The sequence below is a fragment of the Rhodnius prolixus genome, unplaced genomic scaffold (assembly GCF_049639745.1).
Source record: "Rhodnius prolixus isolate KJV_2025 unplaced genomic scaffold, Rpr scaffold_1, whole genome shotgun sequence".
In the NCBI taxonomy this organism is placed as follows: Eukaryota; Metazoa; Arthropoda; class Insecta; order Hemiptera; family Reduviidae; genus Rhodnius; species Rhodnius prolixus.
In genome coordinates, this window is record NW_027411581.1 from 68,063,775 (window position 1) to 68,083,718 (window position 19,944).

Here is a 19,944-nt window from a genome sequence, read left to right on the forward strand (position 1 = left end):
GGTTGAGGTCGTGCGTACTTTATATTCTGAGTTTACGAGATATTTTACGATCGAGTCTTATAAACTCCATTTCTAATGGAATGCGTTTGGAAAAGTTACCAGCGTTAATTGCACCACTGATTATAATCGAATTGAACGCAGGAGCACTAGTGTACTCTGCCAGAGTGGTTCTGTGGAGTGTGTGGTCTAACAAGACGGGTGTAACTGTTTGGGCTAGGGGGGAGTTTACATTCTGTTATTATGTCTACAATATATAATTATAAGGTAGATCATTGTGCGTATTATCTATAAGTGATAGGTTAGACTGTGGAATAAGGTGTTGGTGGCGCGGCTCTGCGGCGTGAATTGGACACTAACCAGGGTAAACAACTAAATAATACAGCAGGAGCTCCTCCAAGACTAGCACATTCTCAGGGTCGTTACGTGTGCTGCCGCTCGCTAAGCATTTTCGTTACGCTACAGTTAACCTTCCTTTCTTATAACCTCAACCACTTCTCACATTTATAGCATTCCTTCGGGAGTGGAGAAGTACTTGTTTTTTTTGTTCTTTGTAATTGTTCTTTGATTAGTAATGCATGAGGATACTTGTTGGCTACAACTATCTTGTCCATATTCACCGCAACTAGATAAGGAGAAATGAAGGAAATCCAAATTAGATATTTCGCTCAGATGCGACCATAGAGGTTACAACGACAAGGTTTTGGTCAAGATCGGTCAACCGCAAATACTTAATCAATATCTCAGTGATGTCCATTCCATGTATCACTCCATTGTACCGCACAACCTTACTCAACAGTATCTGTTTATTTCCGAATCCTATTGGACTATTAATTCTTCCGGTTTAGCCCGAGTCCATAAACCCCAGGGTCGTTACCTCGAACAAGAGATCCATAAATAGAATGTCCAGTCGGCTTGGTGCCACGATATATGCTCTGAAAAAGAAGACAAAGAAAAGTGTTGGCACTTTCTCTATCATATTTATTGATCGATTATATTTTAGTCAATGATGACCCAATTCTTTAAGTAAACACGCACTGACAAACAGACATCAATTGAAGTCTTATAATTTTCGATTAATCGTAAAAAAAAAATCATTAAATTTTACAGAAATTATACACTAACTGCATGCTAATTAAAAATTAAGAAGAAGAATCGCAAATTTTGGTAAACGATTTCCACTGCGTTTGAAAGATCACATTGTGGTGATGGTAGACCGCGCATTGGTCTCAAACTTAACGCTGTTATCCGTGTGAGCCGACAAAAATCTTTATCTTAGAATAATGTTCAAATAAAAGTGATAGGCTATGACAGGAAGTTCCGAGCAAATCATTCGGAATATTTGAGTGAAAAGCTCTAAGAAAAAATTGATCAGTGCTTCCGTTAGAAGCATTTTGGTAAATCCTTAGTTTCGAAACGGTTCTAGCCTCAAACGGAATGCCCAGTTTGAGATTTCAGCGACTTTTCCGAGATATCTCCCCCTCCCGCGTCCACACAGGATCTCTATCCTTTCACTGGAACTAAGATAAACACTAGCTGGTTCAGTTATTTGCCGGTACAAACATTGCACGATGGCTCTAAAAGTTTTCCTGTTCTCAAGTTAACTTTGCTGCAAGAGAATAATTCTAATCTGTCCAGAGTTACGGAAGGTGGAAGAGAGAGATTTCAGCGAACCTTTACATCAGCTAATCCATTATTATTAATACATGCGGCCGGCCAACTTACTTCCCGTGGGTGTGTGACTTCCTGGCTCACTATCTAGTTAGCAATGGACAATACCTTTTTCTGAAATGTAATCGTTTTTTTTACGATTCCCCCATCTCTTTTTTTTATGCATAAACCAAATTGGTGAAACATTAAATCAATATCTTTTTCAATTTAGTTAGTTGATTTTTGATCAATTTAAAATTTCATCTCAGAAATTAAATCTCATAAATCTATTCTGTATTTTTGATTGATTGAATTTCAGCAATGCTTTCAGTTTTACATGGAAACCTTAAGTTGTTTTGTTGGGGTACTTAAGTCGGTCCTTCATGAAGTCTATTTCGCTTGGGAAAATAAGAAAAGAGAAAGATTTTCAGGAAGGTCAGTACACCAAGTTTAAAGAAGATCATGGGAAATTGGAAAATACATTCTGATCTGAGGCACTGGTAGGGATAAATCATACAAAATAACGAGACGGGCAATCCAACACCAAGATGGTTATGAATCATGCGTTAGAAAGCAAGAAGTCTGTGACAAACTGGTCTACGCGGACGACATTGTCCTCTACACCATAATACCAAACGCTGCAGCAAAAGAAACCCCCTCAGCAGTTAACCTTTAAGGTTAACCCAGTCTTATGCTAGCTACCTTCTCAAGAAAACGTTTAATTGTTAACTCATCACTAAGCCCTAAAGATGGTTTCAATAACATGGTAAAGATAAATAACAAGTAGAACTTATTTTGGCAGTAAGTTTTCTATTTTTTATTTATAAATAATATTAAGCGATCTTTCTAGTACAAATACCAAGTTAGAAGAAAATTTTATTACTTGAACTGCGGAAATAGGAAGTCGTGTGAGGCTAACACTAGATTTGTCCAATACTAAGGGAATCTTATGACGTTTATTTCCGGTGAAACATCTGGATTTTTATACGATCATAAAACATTAAATTTGGCCAAATTGGTTTTAATTTATTTTTTGAGAAAATTCCATAAACGCTGCAGGCAGTGTTTTTAAAAGGCTGCAAAAGTGGCCCCAGTGCGCGGTCTATAGGCTGTGTGAGAGTTACTGTTAACTAACAATAGGCTGTGCTGGGTTCGCTTTATATAATAATTAAAACAAAACAAAAACAACCTGATTACATGAAAACAGTGCGGGAGGTTACACTTCAGGCTGGGAAAATATTGAATTTCCAGTAAGGGTATTGTTTTATGGAGTTGTTACTGGTAGAATGGTACCCTACTGTGTAATCATTACGTCATCATTTTGCCCTACAATATAATATTAATTAGGTTTAATATTAATTACCTAATTATTGTACAATATTACTATTAATTGTATTAAACAGTGAAATTAATTTTTAGAAAATTTTATTCAATTATTTATTTCTCTTGAGTTTTGTTGAAAAACTGAAAATCGTAGCAAGTTTAATTTTTATACGTCTTTTATGGAAAAACCAATGGACTCGAAAATAAGTTTTTGGCCATTTTGACCGACCGAAAGTGCGACAAAAAAGGTTCCTAATTCTTCTCTTTACCCAATTCATGTAACACTGAAGAAGACCTTGGAAGAAGAGCGTCTTTTTCCTTTATCAACTGAGAGATAATCAAAGTAGCATTGGGAGGTGCAGGGGTGGGGGCAAAAAACAGACTGAACTAGACTGTAAGTAGGTGGAGGTAATCACGATCGGACAGCCACTTGAGAATCAGGTTGTTGTGAGCTTTTCTCAACTTCCGTTTTTGTGCTTCCTGTTATCGTTGGCGCTAAATCCACTTTCCCATAATTCTATGTAGCCGTAACCATACGGCATCTTCCTATATATAATGAAAGTGTAAGTGTAGAAGGAAAGCTTGGAGACCATCTTATATAAAACTGAGAAGAAGCAGAAATATCGCTTTAGTAAAGGCGCGCTTATGGTTGGCGGATATCGACCGTATAGCGGAAGTGGGATTTGAGCTTTCTGCACCGTCTGGTTTTTGAGATCCTTCAAGTACGGACGCTACCATTAGTTTGTTTCTTGTCAATACTCCAAAATCCGGCTCCAAAAGCCGATGGAAACTCTATTTTAAAAATTAGATCAAAATACTCCTTCTGACCAGGAAAACGCGGAAGGAAGGGAGAGGAACCAGGAAGTAGCCTAGGCATCTGGAGTCAGGAGAAGAGGTAACTGATGGAAGAAGTCAACCCTGGAGGATGCATTAACCTTGTTTCCTTTCTTTCTTTTTTGGCTTGACAAAGACATCCGGAGTACATCGGCTCGTTATCTGGATGGAGTCCGTGGGTGTGGGAACTGGCAAAGATTGGCTGTCCTAAATCGGAATCTGTCCTCTTCTCACCAACATTGCAAGCGTAACCATTGTATATCTGGAGTATTCCCAGCTGTTCATGTGCTAGTGCTGTTCGCTGGGTGGAGGAAGAATCTTGTCGATAAAGAAGACCACCACACCATCCTGGGAATTATAAATCGATTGAGGTCGCCTAGACACTTCCACCGCCTCCGCTGCGCCTATATGTGCCATTAAAGGAAAACTCTTTTCTAGCATTGCTAACGTACACACACACCGCCGACTCTGAGTTACGGAAATGACGTCGTAAAAGAAAAAAGAAAAAACCGAGACTGAACCTCTCCCTGGCTAAGATAAAGACCGCTAGGATTGATGACGCTCTGCTCTAGATAGATGACGACACTCAGCTTAGTAAATTCATGCTACACACTATCGTTTTTCTAGATCATATCGATATTCCCTTTAATCGTTTAGTTAGAATAATCATATTTTATTAAAAGCAATTATTCTCACATAACTCTCTCATACTACGATCTGCAACTCTTACATTACCTTCTAATTCCGGATGTCAAAATCACATTCAATGCTTCTTTACCACTATACAGTTTGTAAAACTGAATGACACGTTAGAGGGACCCAAGCCTTCCACTTCCCCAGAACTTTCTTAGCTCTTAGCTTTACTCGCAATCCTGATTACGAGGATTTTAGAATCGTTGCAGCCATTTTCGAGAGAAATTCTGTAGAAACCAGTTCCGCTGTGCAATTGATTGCAAACTTGGAATTAAAGTGATGGATTCATTTTTCAAAAACCAATTTGGGGTGGGGGGGAACTTGGCGAGTCTCAAAACCGTGATTTTGATAATTTGACATGATCGCTCAACTTCCTGTTGCTGGAATAATGGAGGGAAGCTCCTCACAGGACTTCCTCTTAACGTAATGTTTGTCCTTCAATTGAAGGAAATTTCCTTGAAACGTAGAAATTATATTAAAAATATGACTAGCGGAAATCCTAATTACGCTCGTTGCTCCGTGGCAGACACGCCCGGCCATACTGCCGGATCCATACTGCCAAGCAAAAGTGCTTGAAGCAGTGTTGAGTTAAATAATAAGAATTCCAATGGCAAAATAGAGTTTTAGGTGACTGGTGGAGATGATTAGCAGCCACCTAATTAGAAGTAGGAGATCAAAGCCAATCAGTGCCGGGCAAGATGAACTATCTTGGGGAGTTAGCAATAAAATATTCATCGATGGGAAATCGATAGAAACGCGCCCTATGAAAAGGTCATGCCAGCGAGCCAGAATGGATTACATGATCCGGATTAAATATTAAAGCAAAATTTTCCGACTTTTCGATGCAATCCGAGCTCAGAGAGAGGAAGCAGAAGCGGATCTAAATTGTGTCTGCTAATACGATACGAGCTTGCAGTATCTCTTTTACTAAACATAACATTGTATATCCGCCAACTGCGAACCGTGGTTTCCGTTTCCTTTAATCACATTACTGGGAAATCAGTGTTTACTTTCACTTAATTGTGTGAGGAACACAACTCATCGGCGACAAATCGCATAACGTTTACATCTGATATATCGAATCGGTGCCACCATGAGACGGGTTTGGCAAAAAATCAATCAACCCAAAGCCAGTTGCTTCAAGTAAATTTCATCGACTAATTTGCGGATACAGGAAGTCGTATTATAGTTCGCATCGGATTATTTCATATTGAAACAATCTCATTTCTATTGGGGAGAATTTGTTACGTCACCCTCTACAAATACAAACACCTCTGGAGAAGGCAAGCACAGTGGTGACGGGGGGGGGGTAAGGAGAAATGAGAAAACAAGGAAGAGGAAATATGCTGAATAAAAATAAACAAATAACGATAATTAAAACTGTCCGGTAGGACAGTTGTATAAGGGTTGATCGTCAAAAAGTGCACGAAAAAGCGTAACGTTGAAAAACACCCAACTTTGACAATTTTTTTCTATTTTTCTATAAAAGATAAAATTCCCAAATTTTCTTTATAATGTAGGGCAAACCCTCCTTTATAACTGTAATTTTTTTGCAACAACCCAGATCTTATAGGTTTCGAGAAAAAAGTTGCTGAAAATGAGCCAAAACGGCTTTTTCAGAAATTGTTGTTGTTGTTGTTGTTCTTCTTCTTCTTCTTCTTCTTCTTCTTCTTCTTCTTCTTCTTCTTCTTCTTCTTCTTCTTCTTCTTGTTGTTGTTGTTGTTACCTTTTTTGTAAACTGCGTAGCGCCTAAACGCGCGAACCGATTTTCATGAATGAGGTGTCATTCGATTCGGAATTTTATGTAGATGTGCCTTTTGGGGGTCTCGACGCTGTACACCGAATGGGAGAGGAGTTAGCCCCCTTTATGTAAGGCCCCCTTCAAAATTATTATTACTAATTACTCTGTAAATCTTAGCCCGATTTTGATAAAATTTGGTAGGATGATGGGGTTAGGGCTCCCCTATGTAACATTAAAGCGACGATCTGCTCTTACACTAGTTAAGGGGAAGTATAGCAATCGTTTCAAATTATCGACACGTGAACTGATTTTCATGAATGAAGTGTCATTCGAATCGAAATTTTGTACAGATTTGCACTTTAAAAGTCTCGTCGCTATGCCTCATATGGAGGGGAGTTTGCCCCACCCAAGTAAGGCCGTTTCTAAAACTATTATTACCAATATTTCTATAACGCTTTGTCCGATTTTGATAAAATTTAGCACGAAGAAGTGATTAAAGCTCCTCTACATGACTGTGAAGTGCCATCATGCTCTTACACCTACTAAGAGGAAGTACTGCAATCGTTAAAATTATCAATGGGTGAACCTATTTACATTAATGAATTGTTGTTCGATTCAAAATCTTTGCCTTTTAGGGAGAAGTACTGTAATCGCCCGTTTATTTTTCTTACTCCTCTTAAAAGGAAGGTCTGAAATCGCAGTTTAAATTTGCTTTTTACGTACAAATACCTTCCTATTTTATATAAAAAGGCTTTCTCAAAAAAATTGTTATTGAGGATGGTTTGGGGACCGCAACTATAATCATTCTTTAAAAAGATCTCTCCAGTGGTAGTTACGGTTCCTACTTAATACCTTATCAGGTTATAATGATAGAATTGCTTATTCCAAATTTAAAAAAAACAGGAAAGCAGATATGTAACTTAGCAAAATAGACAAAAATGAAAATCTATCCAAAAGGTACAAAAATCTCCTTAACAAAAACTTACAGTTTAAAAAGTTAAGTATAAGGGTTGATTAAACGCCAAAAGGTACACAAATCAGCAAGTACCCAACATTTCATTCAAGCTTAGTTGATATAATTTAAGTAATTTTGCTGCATTAACTTTTCCTTCACATTTTTTAGAATTTATTATCGTAGATGTCACAGACCCTTAGGCTGGCCAGTTCGTTCACAATATTATTTGGTTATAATTATGATAAAATGTATATTATATCTTCGTTTTTAAATAGGTACTTTATTTTAACTCTATTCCACATTATTCTTCTGATTTATCTTTAATATGCCCTTTATTCTGAAGTTGCCACATCTTATACATGCATGTTAAAGTAGAAAAAGACAAAGTTAGAGTCGGCTACTGTTTAAATTTGAATCACGGAGGATTTAAAACAATATTTCAGTCTTGAATTCGTCTTACCGAAATATTCGTGAGCACAAATAACACACAGTTAATAACAAGTAGATTATTCAACAACAATTATTCATTTCTCAATTGTAATTTAATTTAGTCCCCCTAATTTTACTAAAATACTGGAATAATTAGCTGTCCTAAAAATATGCATATCTTATTCATTTTACATTACATATATACAACATTGTGGGATGAATACCTAGATTGAGAATGTAATTGAAGAAAACTATATTATTTGCGATAAAGCCAGATAATTATTACCTATTATTATAAACGTTTGACTACTACATAAAATGACAATTACTTTAATCGAAGAATAAACTTAAACAGAGGATTTTTATTAAAAATAAAATAATCGAAATCATTGATGTATGTTGGTGTAAGCATTTTTTTAAAAAAGTTTTTAAATTTTGTAGCCTCGTAATTTTTTTAATTTTTTATACCGTTTTCTTTTTAACATGTAATTAATAGTTTGATTATTATAGATTAATAGATATTAAAGTCAATCTACTTGAACAAATATTTTGTAGATGAAAATGGCCAGCATAAGGGTCTGTGACATCTACGATAATAAATTCTAAAAAATGTGAAGGAAAAGTTAATGCAGCAAAATTACTTAAATTATATCAACTAAGCTTGAATGAAATGTTGGGTACTTGCTGATTTGTGTACCTTTTGGCGTTTAATCAACCCTTATACTTAACTTTTTAAACTGTAAGTTTTTGTTAAGGAGTAGTGATTAGAATTAAAATTGAAACAATACTTTGATAATAAGGGGAAAAAAATAGAAATAAATTTAGAATACCAACTAGTTACCTAGTAACAGCTTCTCCGTTAGCAAATCTGTGTAGTGCGCCCCTGCTGGCCGCTACTCTAACCAGATAGCTACTTCATTAAATAATTAAATCTATTGTCCATGTGAGATGTTGCCAGGGGTTTAAATAAAGATTCAGGGTTATGAAAATATTATTTTTGATCACCACAAAAAAAGTCTTTTTACAAAAAAAATACAGTATCGTAAACCCTGCTTAATACTGAAAAATACAAAACTTGACAATAGGTAATGAAATAATTGTCCTCAATAGAACCAGAAAACTAGTCTCACTCTTAACTATATTTTCTACACTTACAGTCAATCCCAGGCCTGGTTTTGCTTCAATCTACACTTCTTTCCTAGTCTTCTTATGGGAAGCACACCACCAGTCAGGTGGTTTTCTATTCCTTCTAGCTACCCTTTGGGGGAAGTAGAGGTTCTCCGCTCAATGAATCCTCTCCCTGAGGCAAATCCCGCCTAGGTAATTTCTTTTCACTCCAATTTGTTTTGGCTCCAACCAGCTCCGTACAACACCAATTTTTCAACCCGTATTTTTTTTGAGTTGGCGTCCGTTTTTCAATCCCCCATATGTTGCTCGCGTCGATTGTCTTTTTTTCCCTGCTGCCCTCTTCACACAGCCATGTGCTCTTCAAGTATCCACTTTCTTCATTTCTCTTAATTAAATTTCCTAGATTTATTTTCTTAATCCCCGATTTTACCTAACTCCAACTAACTGACCTGGACAAAATCTAGAAATAATTACAATCATACCATCAAAATTGGTTTCGTTTGGAAAAGCTGTTACATCGTAACAAATTTTCTGTTTTAATTATTTGCGACTTTGGGGGGGGGGGAGGCGATAGATGTTTTTAACTTTTAGTGGCCCTAAAACAAAAACTCTCAAAACGGAAATCTCTTTAGATCGCATTACTTCCTCTTTCAATTGGACAAGAGAGAGAGAGAAAGTAAAAGTAGATTTGATACATCCAGTTAGTCGATTGCTGGGAGACACAGATCGCCGCTGCTAAAGCCAGCATCACAGTGTGTACAAAAATAAAGCGCAGTCACAGTTGGCTGGTAGCTGGCCAAAATTAATATCATCTATCAGTTTGGGGGACGCCATCTTGATACAAGAAAATAAATTGTAACTTTTCGACACTATAACAGGAAATACCTCTTTGGATATGAACGTACTCATTCCCCGCAAAAACTGGGATTCCGGATAACTTCCTTATCTTTGGCCACATCATGAAATTAAATTTAATTCTAATCTAGAATTGAAAGTAATAGCAAACCACTTTAAAGAAATAAACATGATGTGAACATTCACGAGACTCTACATTTTTACCGATATTTACGAGGTTCTATCTGAGACATTATCTCCCGACTCCGCAAATTTGAATCATATTGTTACTGTTAACATCCTGAGGAGCTCAAAAAGTTAACGCCTCTTATTGGTAAACAATTAATTGATCATTAACAACACATTTTTACTATAATTCACCTGTAATATGAAGAGAATTAGAAGTTGAATGAAATAAAACAAAAGTAAAACCAAAATTAATTGTAACAATTTAAGAATTTAAAATCTTAGTGGGTTGTATTTCTGCTCACTGCGTTGCCAACTGCTCGCAACGACGCGGCTTCAATCTAATATGAGGCTGTTATCGTAACACTGAGAGTTGTTTTGCATATTTCTCACCCAAGCTTCCGTAGCATTCCTGGTAAAACTGGACATCTCATTATTCTTTAAGACTGTTCATCCCAACGATGTACATAAAGGATTCAGATCTAGACCACTTGCTGAGCAATCGAATTGACAAACATTTCCCGGACAGTTTGGAAAGATTTCTTGCCGACTGTGATTGAAAATTGCCATGCAAAACTACATCCTACTTCAACGCATCCAGAACACACACATCTCTTCTAGATTCTCATCCAGAACATTCTGACGAGTATATAAAAAAAAAGGGAGTGACGATCCGAGATGGTTCTAGAACTATCTAGAACAAGACGGGAAAGCGACCCAATTCTGATCGAAAGCTGCTAGAATAAAGTTCTAAATGAGAAAAAGAGAACAAACAGAACTTTTATTTACTTGTCCAGTTTAATTCTAGCGTTTTATGGTGCTATTACTACTTCAGTGTCATTAAATGTCTCTATTTTATTAACATTGAATCTACTTATTAACTGTGTGCAGCCACTGTGTGAACTGATAATAACCTTCAACATCGGGAAGTATTAATACTAATTAAAAAACTATCTTTGTGGTAAAAACTCCAGGTTTCAAGAAAATGACGTAAACAGCTGTAAGGAAGGAAGCCGTGCAAAAGTTGGCAGCAGATTTCTTTATTCTCACCTTAAACTTAGGTTTGGTTATGTTCTTACCTGGCCCTGTTTTACCTCCAATTAATAGAACTGGGTTTAATTCCAATTATATTCACCCTTATAATTACCCTTATAATTTTTTAAGTGCATTAAATTTTCATTAATATGGTTCAGAATTTATTAGATGCTGGCCATTTTCATCTAGAAAATATTTGTTCAGCAATGAGTAGCTCACCATTTAACTTACATTGACTTTAAAACTAATATCATTAAATCTTTAAAAATCGTTAAATAACAGCCCCTGTGCAAATAAACAATGGCGAGGAACAGTGGGTGAACATGAAACATGACCCACAATTTCCTTTTACCTACTTCCCAAGAAAATAACCATTATTTTCCAATTTTCTGGTTACCCTTACATTATTAGTACAGAAAACAAGACATTAAGCGAGAAAAATCTTTTATTTTCCAAGTTTTTATTAAGAAAATTTTTTATTGCATATTTGGAAACTTCATTAAATACCTCAGGGGGGGGGGAAATTAGTAAAAAAAATTAAACTTTTATTTTTCATTGAAATAATTACTGATAAAGTATTGGCCAATCTCAGTGAAGAATGGAAGTGTGAAAAGTGGGTTGGTTGAAGAGCCAATCAGAAGCGAGAACTGTCACGTAAACCACGCCTACCTGCTATGTATGTCACACCACGCCCTCTTTGGCCTGTAACAAAATGGGAGATCTGTATTTTTCAATTTTTTTTTACTTTCTATTAATTTTGACGAACGAAACTATCACCCAATTTTATTTAGTGATCTGATTTAGTATGTGATCTGAATATCCGGTGTGAACACTCTCACGACTTCCTCTTATCACCGTTCCCTCATTCTTAACCAATGGAGATTCGTTTAGTTTACTTGTTCTTATATAGTAGTATTTGTGCGCAGTCTGGTGGAACCAAATTGTATAAATGTTTCACATCCGGTAATTTGTTGTTTTCTGATTTAGGGGACTTCAAGACGGATATTGCAGGTGAACACTCCATCCTCCAGTAGAAAGTGAAAGTAATAGAAATCAGCTGTTAAATTTTAATGTTGTTATTAGTTTTAATCATCGATATTATTGTAAAGTGTTGGTAGTGCGCAGTACTAATAATAATAATAAATAATAAATATGTAGAGGGCAGAGTTCGGAAAGGTAAGAACCCTGGCGAGTGGTGGGGAGGAGTGACGGAGGCAGAAGGTGGTAAGCCATTGCCGAGGGAAGACCACGAGTTAGTGCGAATTGAATAACCAGCCGATTGGCGTGAGGTGAGCCCGATCCGAGATTAAGCCCTCTGTGCACTCATTAACCACTCACCAGGGTTCTGGCATTAACTCTTGTTAATTAGTAATTACCGTTTAACTGGAGGTTATTTTTTTAGTTAAAAGAAATTAAGTTTATTTAGTTTTTAGTTATTTTGCGTTATAATTTTTGTTTATTATTTCAAGTCATTTCAGGGTTTTTTTTTATGTTGTGGACATTTAGTTATAGTAAGAGATTTTGTAAATATGAGTGTACGTTAGAATAAGTCATTTAGTAATAAAGAGCTAACTAATTAATTGTAACTTATTCCTCCCCTCTACCTGTATGAATGGTCGCGTGAGTGTGATTGTGTGTTTGCAGAAGCTGAAGGAGAGCGCGCGCGTCAGTAGGACCGCGCTCTGTGCAGTAGGTAAGTACCAGAGAAGTTTACATTATGGTGTAATTATATGATATTATAACACTTTCAATAAAATGGTGCAAATATAAATTAAATGCACTGAATTACGCAATTTTATGGAAGATTACAAGAAAGTAACCGCCGCAGAAATTAAACTGCAAGATTGCTACTGGCTTGATTACATCTCGATCTTACAGTTCGAACTGTGCAGTCGATTATTGCTTCCTCTATTAATCGACCACACTCTCTATTTACCGGAAGATGTTGCCGCGGATAGTTACGGGATTTAATGCTGACTAGTTGCCGGCGCTGGATCACCTCCTCGCCCAATGAGATTTCACGCGCGCCTAATCATCAGGTGCTATCTGCCGACAGCAGGCTTTGTTCCATCCGCTGACCATAATGCCGCGTACCGTTATTAGCCCATCACCATCTCCGTTCTCATCGAGGTCTCTTGTTATTGCCAGCCGAAATTACTGTTTAGACGTGCAAGTAGTCCTTCTTGGAATTCTTTTTGTTCCTCTTAATTCTTGTAAGATTGCACAGTCTTGGAGTTTTCATCGATAATATCTTGTTAAGCTCGAATCAGTAGGTCCTAGGAACTGGTATGAGCGTATATCAGGATAAATCAAAGAAAGTTCAAAATTTAGTCATTTTATGTTGCTACTCAGGAATCCGATAGTGAAGTTCTGAAGAATTCCGGGAGTGCCATAAAACCGGAAAACTTATCGTGTTTTACGTTCTCTTTTCCCACTTAAGAGAAGGTTGTGCAGTCTTGTGAATTGCAACCCTAGAACACGAATAATTTTTTTTATTTTACAAATACTATATGTTTGTAGAAAGAAGTGCTTTGATACAGAACGCCTTTATGATCGTACGAGTACAAACACTCTTAGACCAAGTCCAGATTGTTACTTCCTCTCTCTCGAATAAGCAAGGAAGGTAATGTAAAGGTTTTACTTGTATTCACATCAGTCTTCCGGAAATACACTTTACTGAATTTTTTTTCTTGTATTAATTTGGTTAAGATTTTGTGGAAAACGGCTCCAAAGAGATTTGTTTATCTTGATGAACTAATTGAGAGTCGTTTTTCCAGTTTATAGAATCGCATTTCTCACGTCTATAAGTTTTTCTTTTCTTGAAATATTGTTCCAGGAACTTATTAGAGCAGAGTTAAGTTTTTGCTTCTTTAGGGACGTTTCCGGTACGTAGTGCGAACCGTCTATCCCACATCCCTGAATGTAATCTATTCGGATTTGCAAATGGTTTCCCCTACTCGGCTCCAAAGCGTTCTCCTTAAGCTTGGATTCGCCGGATATTCTGTTTGTCCTATTGGTCATCTTCTTTCACGCTTCCTTCGACAGCTTAATTTTATGGCAAACAAAATATGTGTAGCACTTTAAGTTAATGGTAAAGTAAAAAGTAAAGTAATCGCCTATTTTTTCAGGCGGGGCTTAACGTCCAACTATCAAATTAGTTGACGTGGACGGAGGCGACTAGCAAACATACTTTACTGTTAAATTTCTTTTATTAACCATTAAATAAAATCCAAGGCCTAAGACCGGGAATCGAACCCACTAAACTACAATACATATTAGCTTTACAGGTCTCGCCTCTAACCGCTCGGCTACCGTGGCGCCTCTTTAAGTTAACAGCCTTTGAGTTAGTACACATTTTAAGTTTCAAAAACATTTAATTACATAGCCTCCAGTAAGAGACAGTTGTGTGAGGGTAACACATTTTTTTAATTGTTGAGCAGTGTGGGGTAGTGGTCCAGGAAAGTTCTGTTCCTCCTAAATGTTGGTCGCCTTCGGTCCCGGATCAAGATAAGAGCGGATGTATGTCTGAGAGTCATGAGCGGTTCCCAAATCCGAGTTAGGAAGCAGATATCCTAGAATCAACCATGCGGGGTTTCAAGCCAGGACTTCCTCCATTTACCCCACTCAACTCTTCTAACATAGGCAATCTGTTCTAGACCCATTCACACCCAGTACTTGGTGTGTCCCGTTTTAGAGATACCTCTCTTCCTTCCTGGCGAGGGAGTAAATGACTTATTACTACTAATATATTCAAACACTACCACATCTACACTGACACAAGTACAGTAATATTATGGAATTTATTTACGGCAATATATTTGTAAGTAATTTATTTTGTACAAATTGGACTTCGCTCCCAGCTGACTCGGGCCTTAAACAATTACTGAATGTGGCCTCGACGTTCTGTGGCACCCTCCTGTGGGTACGTCACCTGGCTCCTTCACACTGAGGCGATCATTGCGGCACCTCTTGCTGAGGACACAAACACCTCTTGAAGCCGCCGTCTAGCCCAACTTTCTCCTTTCAAAGAAATCAAGATCTTTGAACACTCCCATGACTTCCGCTTTCTCCGAATTTTAACACACGTATACTTCTTAATAACATGATCCAATATTGTAAACCTGAACATTACCTTTCATTAAGTCTCGGCATACGCTAAATAAAACTTATTGATCTATACTCAAGTAATGTAGACATTTTCGGCAGACTCTGTAAGCATGAGACCAGTGGTTTCTCAAGTTACTGAGTCCTGATTCATGGTGAATTGTCACTTTAATGTTATTCTTATATTAATTAAGTTCTAGCCGCTAGCATTTTCAAAATTCCAATTTTGTTTAAAAATATTTCACACTTACTAGTTCATTCTCCTACCGTAAGTAATTGAAACAAGTAATTGGTCCATTTGCATCCACAGTTGGTCCATTTGCAGCCACAATCACTATTACTTCAGCAATGCTCCGTTCAAAAACTAAAATAAAATAAAAAACAAAACACCGGATTACGTCACAAGGTGCTTGTCTAGACCAAACATGGTCTCATCCTGTATTATTGCCAGAGTACAAAAATGGCGAATAAAATTTAAAAAGCAAATTGCCCAAGAGGCATGACGCAATATAACTCTGGTACTAGCGCCGCGGCGGCCGTATGATTTATCTGCCTCACATGATATTGCAATTGTGTCAGCTGTGCAACATATGATTAAATCTGCGTGCATGACTTTTTCTAGCTGCCATCTAGAGAGTCCAGACTAGAGAGCGCTGGCAGCGATCCTCGCTCTGGTAACAATAAAGTAACCTTCATTGCATTTGCTTGAACAGCTGAAACCTCAGACTGGTTTCCCTGGTTGGATAGTGTTATCACTTGTGACTCTACCTGGTTTTCTGCTGGAACCCGTCACCCGATCTCTTACTAGAGCGATTTTTCTCTTTTCCTCCACCGTTTTTCCTTGCTACTTACCCACCAAAGCGCCCACCACATTTTTTGTTTTTTACATTTTCTCCAGAACTTTCCTTTACTGTACTAATAAAAGAAGTTTCCATCTCATTTTCCTGAAACAAATTTTCAGTTTTTTGGGGGTTTTCCATGAAAACTGCTCCTATGTTTTCTGTAAACTGTGATCTGCAAAACATTTTTTAAAGTTTAATTTTTAAACCTTTTTCATAGTAAATTGGTTTTGAGGCATCCTTGGGGGGAGAGGCTGGATACAGGTACTCTGTAAAGGTCATTTCGGTGTAATCTGCAGTTTCACCATCTGGATGATAGTGAAGAAGTGAATTAAAATCATAGCCTAGTTTATTAGGCGGGACTCGTACTTCATTCTTAACAGTTTACCAATAGATAGAAATTAACAGCACGCGTGCCTCGAACTGGGAATTTGCCTGCTTACTTAGTCCACGCTTATAATCATTAAACTGTCCATAAGTTTAATTGATATTAGGCGCGTTGCGAACTGTTTCTAAATATTCTCTCTGTCTAAATATACTAACAAGAACTCGTAAGGTCGTATAAATAAATATTTTATAAGACGTAACACACCTGGCTGTTTACTATGACTACGAGTGAGTGTTATATTTTAGGCGATGTCATTTATCTGACAAATATCTCACCCGCTCTGCTGCTGTTATTCTCCAACCGTACTTGAGAAAAAATTCCAAAAATCTCATAATCTATCCGGAAATGTGGTCATTTCGAGCTAACCGATTTTCTTCTATTGGAAATGAGACTACTACCGCCTGTGATGGGTTATATCGGTGACTTTATTTGACGGAGCTTGTTTTGGAATCTTTGGCCAGTTTAGGTATTTCTTCCATCATCAGAGTGTAGAGTAGAGAACTTCAACTTTGTCGCTGTTTTTTTATTTTTTTTATTTTTGTTTCTTATTGAATGTTAGGTATTTATATAAAGCAGATGGTAAGCCCATAAAGCATAAATAGTGACTCTCTTTTGACGGAAGCCGACCAACCTCCCCTCTTGCACAAAATTATAGATCGTAGCGCGCAGGATGAGCATCAAGCATCTCAGGAACATCATGGCAACCGTTTCAGTAAACTGGCGCTTCCGGATGATGGATTTAAAGGGAGTCAAAGTTTCCACTTCCGTTGCTACTTAGTATTGGAGTGTATTTTACCTCCTCAGAGACACGCACCAACTTTACACGCTGACCAGGAAATCTTGTCTTTTACACACTTTAGAAACATTCCTGGTGAGCTGGCGAAGTGATGACGTAACTGATGTAGTAATTAGTGCACCGAGAACTCAGTGCCAGTGGCAGCGCGCTGGAACTTTAAAGGAGACTGCCCGCAAGTACCTACTCCAGCGTCGAACAGAAATTACTTTTTAGCCGAAGGGCACTTAATGGGCCCCCTCCCTATATAACTTTCTCAATTTTCTCTTTTCGTGGAAATTAGGGAGTTTTTCTTAGCCTTTTTTGGGGGGTTTTCTTTCTCCATACTGCTGCTTAGTGAGTGTTCTTAAGGGTGAGATCCGTTTCAGAAAGACGGCCGGCGTGTAGGACATGGCGGCTTTATAGGTGAGCATGAAGGGTAAGTTGCGACCCTGCGCACTCTGGAAACCAAACACTCAATTTCTCTTCCAGTTTTCATGAAAGTCAGTCACTCACGCGACTGCCTCCTACCATAACTTCCAAGTGGTTCCACAAACTTCGAAAATTCACCTCTCCCCAAAACCCACTTTTGAAGAAATTATGGCAATTGTGCAGATTTTCCGGATTATAACCGGAAATACAGGTGGTTATTACACTCGTCTCTCTGTCTGTTTGTTTGTGCGTTGTCCGGTTCGAGTAAAGGGAAGCTTCAAATGTGATTTTTGGGCGCCAAGTGCCATCAGAAGTCGCGATATTTAATTCTTAACAAAAATCTACCGCCCGTTAGTACTAATTGAACAAAGAGAATTAAGATTTTTTGAGAAAATGCCTCTAACGACTTTGTTGTAAGCTTGGCCGGCTCATTGTGCATGTGTAACAATTATTTGAAATATTGTCCCAGCAAGCTTCTGAAAGACGTTCTGGGGGAGAGAATTGTAGTTAGTGTTCCCTAAGGAATGAGTAAATTGATAGGAATTTAAAGTCAGGTAAATTTAAAATTTGTAGCAAATCGGTTGAAGGAAGGATCACTTCTTTGGTTGGAAAAATTGTTATGGTCCAAATTCCCAGAATCCAGAATATTTCAGTTCGGAGATTGCAGTAACAGAAAGTCCGGTCATCGCCCCAGATTGTCAGTGAGGGTGTCTGTCTAAATGTGTGTTCCCATCATATCTCTTAAAGATTGGAAAGCTCACATTGTGCCATCCTAGGACTTGCTTTAAGATTTTTTTACAAAATCACACTTTTTCAGGCTCAAAATGGGAATTTCCGTGGAACCTCAAATTAAAAAAAAATCTGACAGGAACCTCTGGCAAGGAGTAAGTGACAGTAAAAGAGATTGAAGATGTACCAGGGTTGGTAGAAGTTAGGAGAACGAGACGTACAATGTCCATTTCGAAGGAGAGTTAGGTGAACTGCCAGTTTGCTAGTGAAGATGGCGTATGTCTGTATTGGCCCCCGGGGGCCGTTTGCTGTTTAACGCCTCTCTACCGCCCCCCTGCCTGCATACTACCCGCCCTCCAGAGGAGAGTAACTTCTCCAGACCACCGGATAGTTAAGCGATCTACCCTTCCCCCCTCCGGCTCCTTTATCCTGTGCCCAGCCTGCTGGAGTTGATCTCTCTGGAGTCCACTTTTATCCGCAGCTCTGCACAGCGATGTATCCTTGCGTGCTTGGCCGTTCAATGTTCCTCGCCTCGGTATATAGGAAATAGACATAAGTTTTATTGTCTTTTCTTCAGCTGTACTCAGTGAAGGGTCCAAGGGAAAACCCCAAGGGAAATCTCTCTGTGGAGACGGTTAAAGTTCAGCGCTGCATGGTACTTTCAGTTCGGGTACTTTAGACGGACAGTCCGCATCCTCTACCATCCACTGATACTTTATGTTACTTTCTTCTTCTCTTTCCCGCCCTCTACTTGGCAAACTTGGTCTACCACAAAGAACCGTGCTGTTTTTATCAATTATTCCTTACTTCTTTGTTGGACTGAGTGGTTAGATATGTTGGAGAAAATCGTTTAAAATTATTATTCTCGTTTTCGAGAATTAGAGCGACGTACGGTGGATGATGGGTCCTCCTACAAGGGAAGTGACCAACCCACTTTTTCAATGATCTGGGCATCATTGCGCGTATCCCTTCCTATCAATTCAAACAAATACTTAATACAAACGTTTGCACAATGCACACAAAATTAATTTTTTTATGGAGTTTTGTGGGAACCTTAACTTTGGGCATCCTTAACCTTGCCCAGATCGATGGTTCAGTTCCACAGCTTCCTCAATCCGTAGCTAAAAATGTCAAATTCTAAGTAAATCTGTTGCACAAGCTCTTGATCGGTAAGTTACACGGCTCTAGTAAAATCGATTATCCAGTAAAGGAGATTGTAATGGTTAGGAAGATGGAATTAGTATTGTTATACCTGGTGTCCTGGGAATATCTTGTTGTTGCTGATGTTGACTAACATGATTCTTTTTGGTTGGAACATCTCTGGATTGTAAATTCCATAGCTGGCTAGAGTTTACGATATCTAAAAATGGAAAGCGGAAAGCTGAGAAGGGATGGGGCAGAAAGGTGGATCAAAATGATAAGCTTTATTAAAATAAGCAGTGCACTTTACTAATATTGTGGGCTGTTCTAGCTGGAGGGTGCGTCTGTGCCAACCCCCCGTGTTTGAAATCAAGTAGAGCGGAAGGAAGATTCTTTTTAAATTCATGGCCTTCCCCAAGCTTCTTTGTTCTAGAAGAGATTCTGGCCATTTTTTTCCCCTTTTTTCAAAAAAGTTTACCTTAATTATAAAACCCAAGTTTTTTTCAATACAATGCAACAATGTTAGCTCCCCCACCACCTAGTTGTTACCCAATCAGCTGCCAGTCTCCGTCCCCTCTGTTTTCATGTTGCTCCTCTTACAGCCCACTCAAAGCTTAGCGCCTCCCCTCCTACAGTCTGGCTTCTTTCTTACTTTACCTGTTTGATTATAATGAAATCTTGTTAACGACGTGTTTCAGCTTTATTAATAATTACCTGTAAATCAGCTGCTAAAAG

General features: G+C 38.0%; 1 protein-coding gene and 1 long non-coding RNA gene across 2 annotated transcripts in view; one reads left to right on the forward strand and one right to left on the reverse strand.

Annotated features, from left to right (window-relative positions):
- Positions 1-9,405, reverse strand: part of LOC141446302 (uncharacterized) — a 32,521-nt gene extending 23,116 nt beyond the window's left edge. The window contains exon 1 of the long non-coding RNA XR_012453620.1: positions 8,778-9,405. This is a non-coding gene — a long non-coding RNA (uncharacterized lncRNA). The remainder of the gene's footprint in view (positions 1-8,777) is intronic.
- LOC141446294 (netrin-3-like) overlaps positions 1-19,944 on the forward strand; it is a 200,108-nt gene that overhangs the window by 14,864 nt on the left and 165,300 nt on the right. The gene's annotated exons all lie outside the window — the stretch shown is intronic.